This window comes from Asparagus officinalis, chromosome 7 (genome assembly GCF_001876935.1).
Source record: "Asparagus officinalis chromosome 7, Aspof.V1, whole genome shotgun sequence".
In the NCBI taxonomy this organism is placed as follows: Eukaryota; Viridiplantae; Streptophyta; class Magnoliopsida; order Asparagales; family Asparagaceae; genus Asparagus; species Asparagus officinalis.
Window position 1 is genome coordinate 57,262,912 of NC_033800.1, and position 6,853 is coordinate 57,269,764.

Sequence of the window (6,853 nt, forward strand, 5' to 3'; positions counted from 1 at the left end):
AGCTGGGGGTGGATGATTTATGTAACGGGAAGTTCCTGGAGAATCTTATATTCTTAAGGATAACCCGAACATGCGACTGAGGATAACTTACTCCTCGTTACACCCAGTTTTGCAAAGAAAGCTGGGGTGGATAATTCATGTAACGGGAAGTTCCCGGAAGAATGTTAAATGTAATATTCTTAGGGATAACCCGATCATTATGAACAAAGTGATAAACACTAAACTCCTATTATGATTTCCGAACACTCTTTTGCTGAGATGAGATTCGATCACTTCATTGGATCAATTTTCCCTCACAAAACTCTCATTGGTGTTTGACGACTCATAGTCTCCCACCACAGAATCCCCCACCGATCAGACTAATTGACGGTGGGACTACCAAAATTCTTTCTTGTTTAATCCATTCAAACTTCCGCTATGTCTGTGCACTCAACACTTTCATGTTTAGAGTCCGGATATAATGCTTAGAAGTTTGATCTATCAATCCTTGATGAATTGACAAGCCCCTTCGTGTTAAGTCATTATCACTTAACACCAAGAACCCCTACTGAGTGATTTGTACAAGTCAACACTCCCACTGTGATTTGTACTCTCACTCCCACTATCCACTTGGTCAAACCTTCCTACAGTTAGGACCACAGTCAAAATCCCCTCTCGATTCCTTCAATGAACGAGAGGTCCACAAATCGAGTGATCAAACCTATATAATCAAACCTTTCGACAGTTAGGATTATCCGAATCTTTTTTATTCTCGGAGTGGAGATCCCACTCTTAGTTTCACATTCCAGGATTCTTGAAGTAGAGATCCCACTTTGAGTTTCCTTTTGCAATTGGAGATAGAATATAAAATTCTTCCTCTTCAGCTTTGGGAGATAGGATATAAAATTCTTCCTCTCCCGCATCGGGTTCGTCTTTGCCCCAGGAGAAGACATCATATTTCCAAACTCCTAAAATCTGTGCTTCACACGTATGGGGAATTTTATCCCGAATCCTGAGTAGGGATAAGTCAACGCCTAACTCGCGTTGCCGGTTTAGTCTTTCACCGATTGAAAAAGACACCAGAATCCAGTCTGGGGTATTTTATCCCAAAGCCTAAGTAGGGATAAGTCAACGCCTAACTCGCGTTGCCGGTTTAGTCTTTCACCGATTGAAAAAGACACCAGAATCCAGTCTGGGGCATTTTATCCTGAAGCCTAAGTAGGGATAAGTCAACGCTTAGCCCGCGTTGCTGGGTGGTTCATTCCCGTAAAAATGACTGAGTCTACGTATTCAGCATCGTAGCAACAAAAATCCATGCCTTTTATGCATGGGGAATTTTATCTCGAACCCTAAGTAGGGATAAGTCAACGCCTAACTCGCGTTGCCGGTTTAGTCTTTCACCGATTGAAGAAGACACCAGAATTCCAATCTGGGGACTTTTATCCCGAAGCCTAAGTAGGGATAGGTCAGCGTCTAATACACGTTGCCGGGTAGCCTATTCCCGTAACAATGGCGAAGTCTACGTATTCAATATCGTAGCATCAAGTCTAAGGGAGTTCATTCCTTTAGCACAACGTCACATGCGGAACGGACTTAAACAATCCGCATGCAAGCCCGATTCAAACGGTAATCGGTAAAGGCACGCCAAATCCGTTGAAGGCTGAGGGTTTGCCAAAAACCTTAAAGTCTACGTCTGATACACGTCGCTGTTTAGTCTTTTCACAGGAGAAAGACGAAGTCTACGTATTCAATATCGTAGCACTAAAAGAGTTAACTCTTTTAGCATAACGTTACATGCGGAACGGACTTAAATAATCCGCATGCTAGCCCGACTCAAACGGTAGTCGGTAAAGGCTTATCAAACCCGTTGATGGCTGAGAATTTGCCAAAAAAATTCTATATGCGAGTCATTGACGTATCAGCTTCATTAGTTGGTCTCATGACTTGAACATCCAACAAACTTCAGGATAAGATCCACACGTGCAGATGAATCAGCTTTAATAGTTGGTCCTGCAGCCCAACATTCGGGACCGTCACGCTCCAATACCTTAAGAGCTTAAACTGTGTAGACTCCAGCAAACGTACGAGTATAAACTGTGTTAACGCCGGTCAACGCGTTACAGTAAAGATCGATGCCGGTCAACGCATCAGCAATTTCGCCAAAATAAGGCAAAAAAAATGACTCCAAGGATTTCAGTTACAATCAGATATGAATTCTCGACGGAGAGGATCAGTTCAAAGCCAACTCAATGGCACGAGCTAAGTTCAGAAAGTTACACACCAATCTCAGTTCAAGATTTCGACAGCGGTCAGACGATAAACGCAGCGCCGGAAGAACTTCACCTATTCGACGAAACAATGAATAGATTGAAGACTGAAGAAGTTAAGAATTGAGATAGTTCAAGGTCACTCTACGAAATTGAGGAGATGGCCTATCTTATCCAAAGCATTCCAGACTCCTCAATAAAAGAATGAAGTCTGGAATACTTTGGAGGGGGTATCTGTAGGCGTCTAAAAATGCCTATAGGTATCCACACACAGCTCGAGACAGAGAGAAGACGACAGACATTGTTATCCGAGTCTAAGGACCCGCGCTCGCGCGGGTCGGACCGCGCCGACCCGCGCAAGAGCGGGTCAGACTTGTCCTGCGCGCGCTGTTTTGACCCGGTTCGGTTTTTGATGGTTTTTCTCTAGATTTGTTGGTTCCTGAGCATCCAAACTGACTTGATATCATCTACAAACGTGGTTAGGCTGTTATTGACTAAAGATAAGGCCAAATCACTTGTTCTCATCCAAATAACCACTCCCGAAGCCCTATAAATACAAGCATAGGGCCTCCTTTCAGAGGGGGCGATTGCTTATCAAGACGAGGAGGTGCTGCCGGATTGTGGAGTCAAAGGAGCACGAATTTCAGCGAGGGTTGACAGATCTTGGCGAGTTCTTCGGCATAAAGAAGGAGAGTTCGAGAGATCCGACGCCCGTTCCCGTCCGTCCCTTGAGATTAGGCTTGGTCTTAATCTCGAGAAGAGCCCTGATTTCGCTTGGTCGATCTCAGCGCTTCAAATCAAATACTTCCTCGGTGAAGACGAAGCTCTGCCAAATTTTTCATCAACCGGATCCAGATCTAAGGCGGTCCACGGATAAACCCCGGCACAGGCAAAGATCTCACGCAAGCAGAAGACCGATAAACGATCTCTGTGTTTGTTTTGACGAGAGTTGTAAACTTTTGTTTTCATTGTGTAAAAGTCTTATAAAAAGACAATCTTTTTTTGTTTTCATTGTAACGATTGAAGTTGTAATGAATACCGCAATGAATACATCAATTTTCGACGCAAACACCTATCAAACTTATTGATGTATTCTCGGATTGATGAGCCCTCCTCCATCTTGTAAGTATACAATTTGGATTTTAAATAGATCCGATTCGTTAGACTCTTCGTCATGAAGGTGCTTTCTAACTTCGACCACATGCCCGCAGCCGTTTCCTCTCCATCTACCAAGAAATCTACATCCCTTTCAAGGCAAAGGATAATCGATGCCCGTACTTCCAGATCCAGCTCCTCCAAATCCTCATCAGACATATCCTTCTGCTTCTTCTCTTTTCCCGCCAAAGCTTTAAGCAATTTCTGCGAAATCAATGAGTTCTTCATCTGCATCCTCCAATAAGAAAAATCATTCTTCCCATTGAAATTTCAATCTCGTATTTTCCCACTTTAACTGTTTTACTTGTTGACACCATTCTCCGCTTGTATTAATAAATCCGCTTCTCTCAGGAAATTGCCGAGCACCATCTCAAACCAGAAGTTACACCACTCCCAATCTGAATAATAGCTCTGATACCAAATTGTTGGGCGCAGAGTCACACCCACCATTGCGGAAGCGATATCACCTGAGAGAAAGCCCTGGCTTTTGTTATCACAAAAGCATAAGTCAACCTCTATATTTTTGTTTCTCAAAGGAAACTAGAATAGATAGTGAAATTCTTATTTCTCAAAGGAAACAAAGTGATATATTTCATCAAAGTAAAATATACACTCTTCCTCTCATCAGTTCTAGGACTGAAAATATCGAGGGAACCTACAAGCAATAGCCAACACCCAGAAAACAATAAAGACACGAGATTTACGTGGTTCGACAAACTTGCCTACGTCCACGGGAGGGGGTGAGGGGAGATACCACTATCAGAAGAACACCAATGACTTGTACAATCCACAAGCTCATCTCAAAGAAAAATAGATCTAACTTTTACACAAAAGAAATTAACCTCTCTTTTATAAAATCTCTCTTTTTCTTCTCCTCAAAATCTTAGATCTAAGGCTCTTGAAAAAACTCCTCAAAAAAGCCGCTAACCCTCTGTTTCACCTCTGCAGCCGAAAAGAAAACCGTTGTATTTTTTTTCTCTTCACCTCTGCGATTTTTCCCCCTACGAAACCCTAGGTACATTAGGCTATATATAGAGAAGCTGTTAAGGAAAAAATCGGCTGCTGAAGATATCCGCGTGAATTGCTGTTTTGTTTTTCCGCGTGAATGGGTGAGTGGCCCCCACGCTCCTCCCACGTTCACAGTCTTTATGTTAAAATTTTTATAATTTATGCCCTCCCCCCTAACCCCCACCCTAACAAGGGAAATAAAATTATATTTTTTACCCTTCCCTTACCCTCCATTACATCTCTTTAAACAAACTTCCAAACAAAACAAAGTAACTCTCTATTTCCCTTCCTCTATCCCCATTACCCCCCCATCCGCACACTATAAACGTCCTAGATGTAGAATAAATTAAGGATTGCGAAGAAATGTCTTTTTTTTCCTTTGTTAATTGCAAGATATATTCTCCATCTAATTATTATATTTTCAAATTTCAAGGAACCCGGTCATCTAAAAAATTCAACAAAAAACCGCCTGTTGTAATCTTATTGTTATATCTACATACATCATATATATCAATAGTAAGAATCAAACATGAAATGTAAATGTAAATAGACAAGAGAAGAAATAGGGAGAAAAATGATTCTCATTTTATTCATCTTCCTCATTCCTCCATACATTTTGTCTTCTATGGATTACATTATATAGATGTGGAAGAGAATACTAAAAGTCACAAGTAGGTGAAGAGGCTTCTTCTAGTAATGTCCACATTCATTGTATTTATATTTACAACACTCCCCCTTGGACATTACTACATGATGTCAATGCCTCGTTAAAAACCTCGCTAGAAAAACCCAGTGGGAAAAAACTAGTCGAGGAAAAGAGTACATGACATACATACATTATTTATGTTACATCAGTTGTCTCATTAAAAACCTTTCGCTAAGAAAAACCATGTAGGACAAAAACTTAGCAAAGAAAAAAAGAGTACAACTATAGATCTTTGGGATCCAAACTTGTGTTGCATTAGTTGCCTCATTAAAAACCTTTAGCTAAGAAAACTCTGTGGGACAAAACTTAGCAAATTGAAAAAGAGTACAACTATAGTCCTTCAAGGCGCAATCTCCGGGATTGCATTAAAAATTCGCTCCCCCTGATGATGACAATCTTCTGAGTCTATGCTAAGAAAAACCCAGTGGGACAAAACTTAGCGAAAAGGGGAAAATATGATAATAGACCTTCAGGGCCCAATCTTCAGGATTGTTCTTTAAGAATTTGCTCCCCCTGAAGATTCAGGATTGTTCTTTAAGAATTTGCTCCCCCTGAAGAAGATAGTCTTCCAAGTCTATGCATATTGTGAACATATTTCTCATAAGTTGATGTAGGCAGAGATTTAGTGAACAAATCTGCAAGATTATCACTTGAGCGAACTTTTTCGATAGTGATTTCGCCATTCTTTTGGAGCTCATGTGGATAAAAGAATTTTGGCGCAATATGTTTCGTCATGGTTCCTTTTACATATCAACTGCTCATTTGTGCAACACAAGCTCCATTGTCCTCATAAAGGACAGTGAGGGTAATATCATCTTTCTCTAGACCACACGAGCCACAAATATGTCGTATCAACGATCTTAATCATACACATTCTCGTGAGACCTTATATAAAGCAATAATCTCTGAGTGGTTAGAAGAAGTAGTCACCATGGTCTGCTTAACAGACCTCTTAGAAACGACAGTACCACCACAAAGAAAAATATAACCAGTCTGGGATCTGGCGTTATGGGGATCAGATATGTAGCCAGCGTTCTAATAGCCCACCAATGTCATATCATGGTTTCTATTATAGAATAGTCCAAGATCTTTTGTACCTTGAAGATAGCGAAGAAAATGTTTAACGCCATTTTAATGCCTCCTTGTAGGAGAAGCACTATACCTTGCTAACAAGTTCACCACAAATACAATATCAGGCCTGGTGCAATTTGCGAGATAGAGAAGTGCTCCAATGGTGCTCAAATAGGGAACTTCTGGCCCTAATATTTTTTATTATCTTCTTTGGGTCTAAATGGGTCTTTATCCACTTCGAGGGACCGGACGATCATTGGTGTGCTAAGTGGATTGGATTTATCCATATAAAATCTTTGCAAAAACCTTTTTCACGTAATTTAACTGGTGTAGAAAAATTCCTTCTGGAAAAATGCTCGATCTGCAGGCCGAGAAAAAACTTGGGTTTTCCTAAGTCTTTCATTTTAAACTCTGTCTTTAGGCATGAGCTAGCTTCTGTAAGCTCCTTGTGCGTTCCAATAACATTTATATCATCAATATAGACTGATATAATACAGAAGACATTTTCAAATTTCTTTATAAACACACAAGGGTAGACATCATTATTTGCATATCTCCTCTTCAGGAGGAACTCACTCAGTCGGTTATACCACATTCTACCTGACTGTTTCAAGTCGTATAACGACCTTTATAATTTAATGCTATACATGTTGCGATTCTTGTTTTC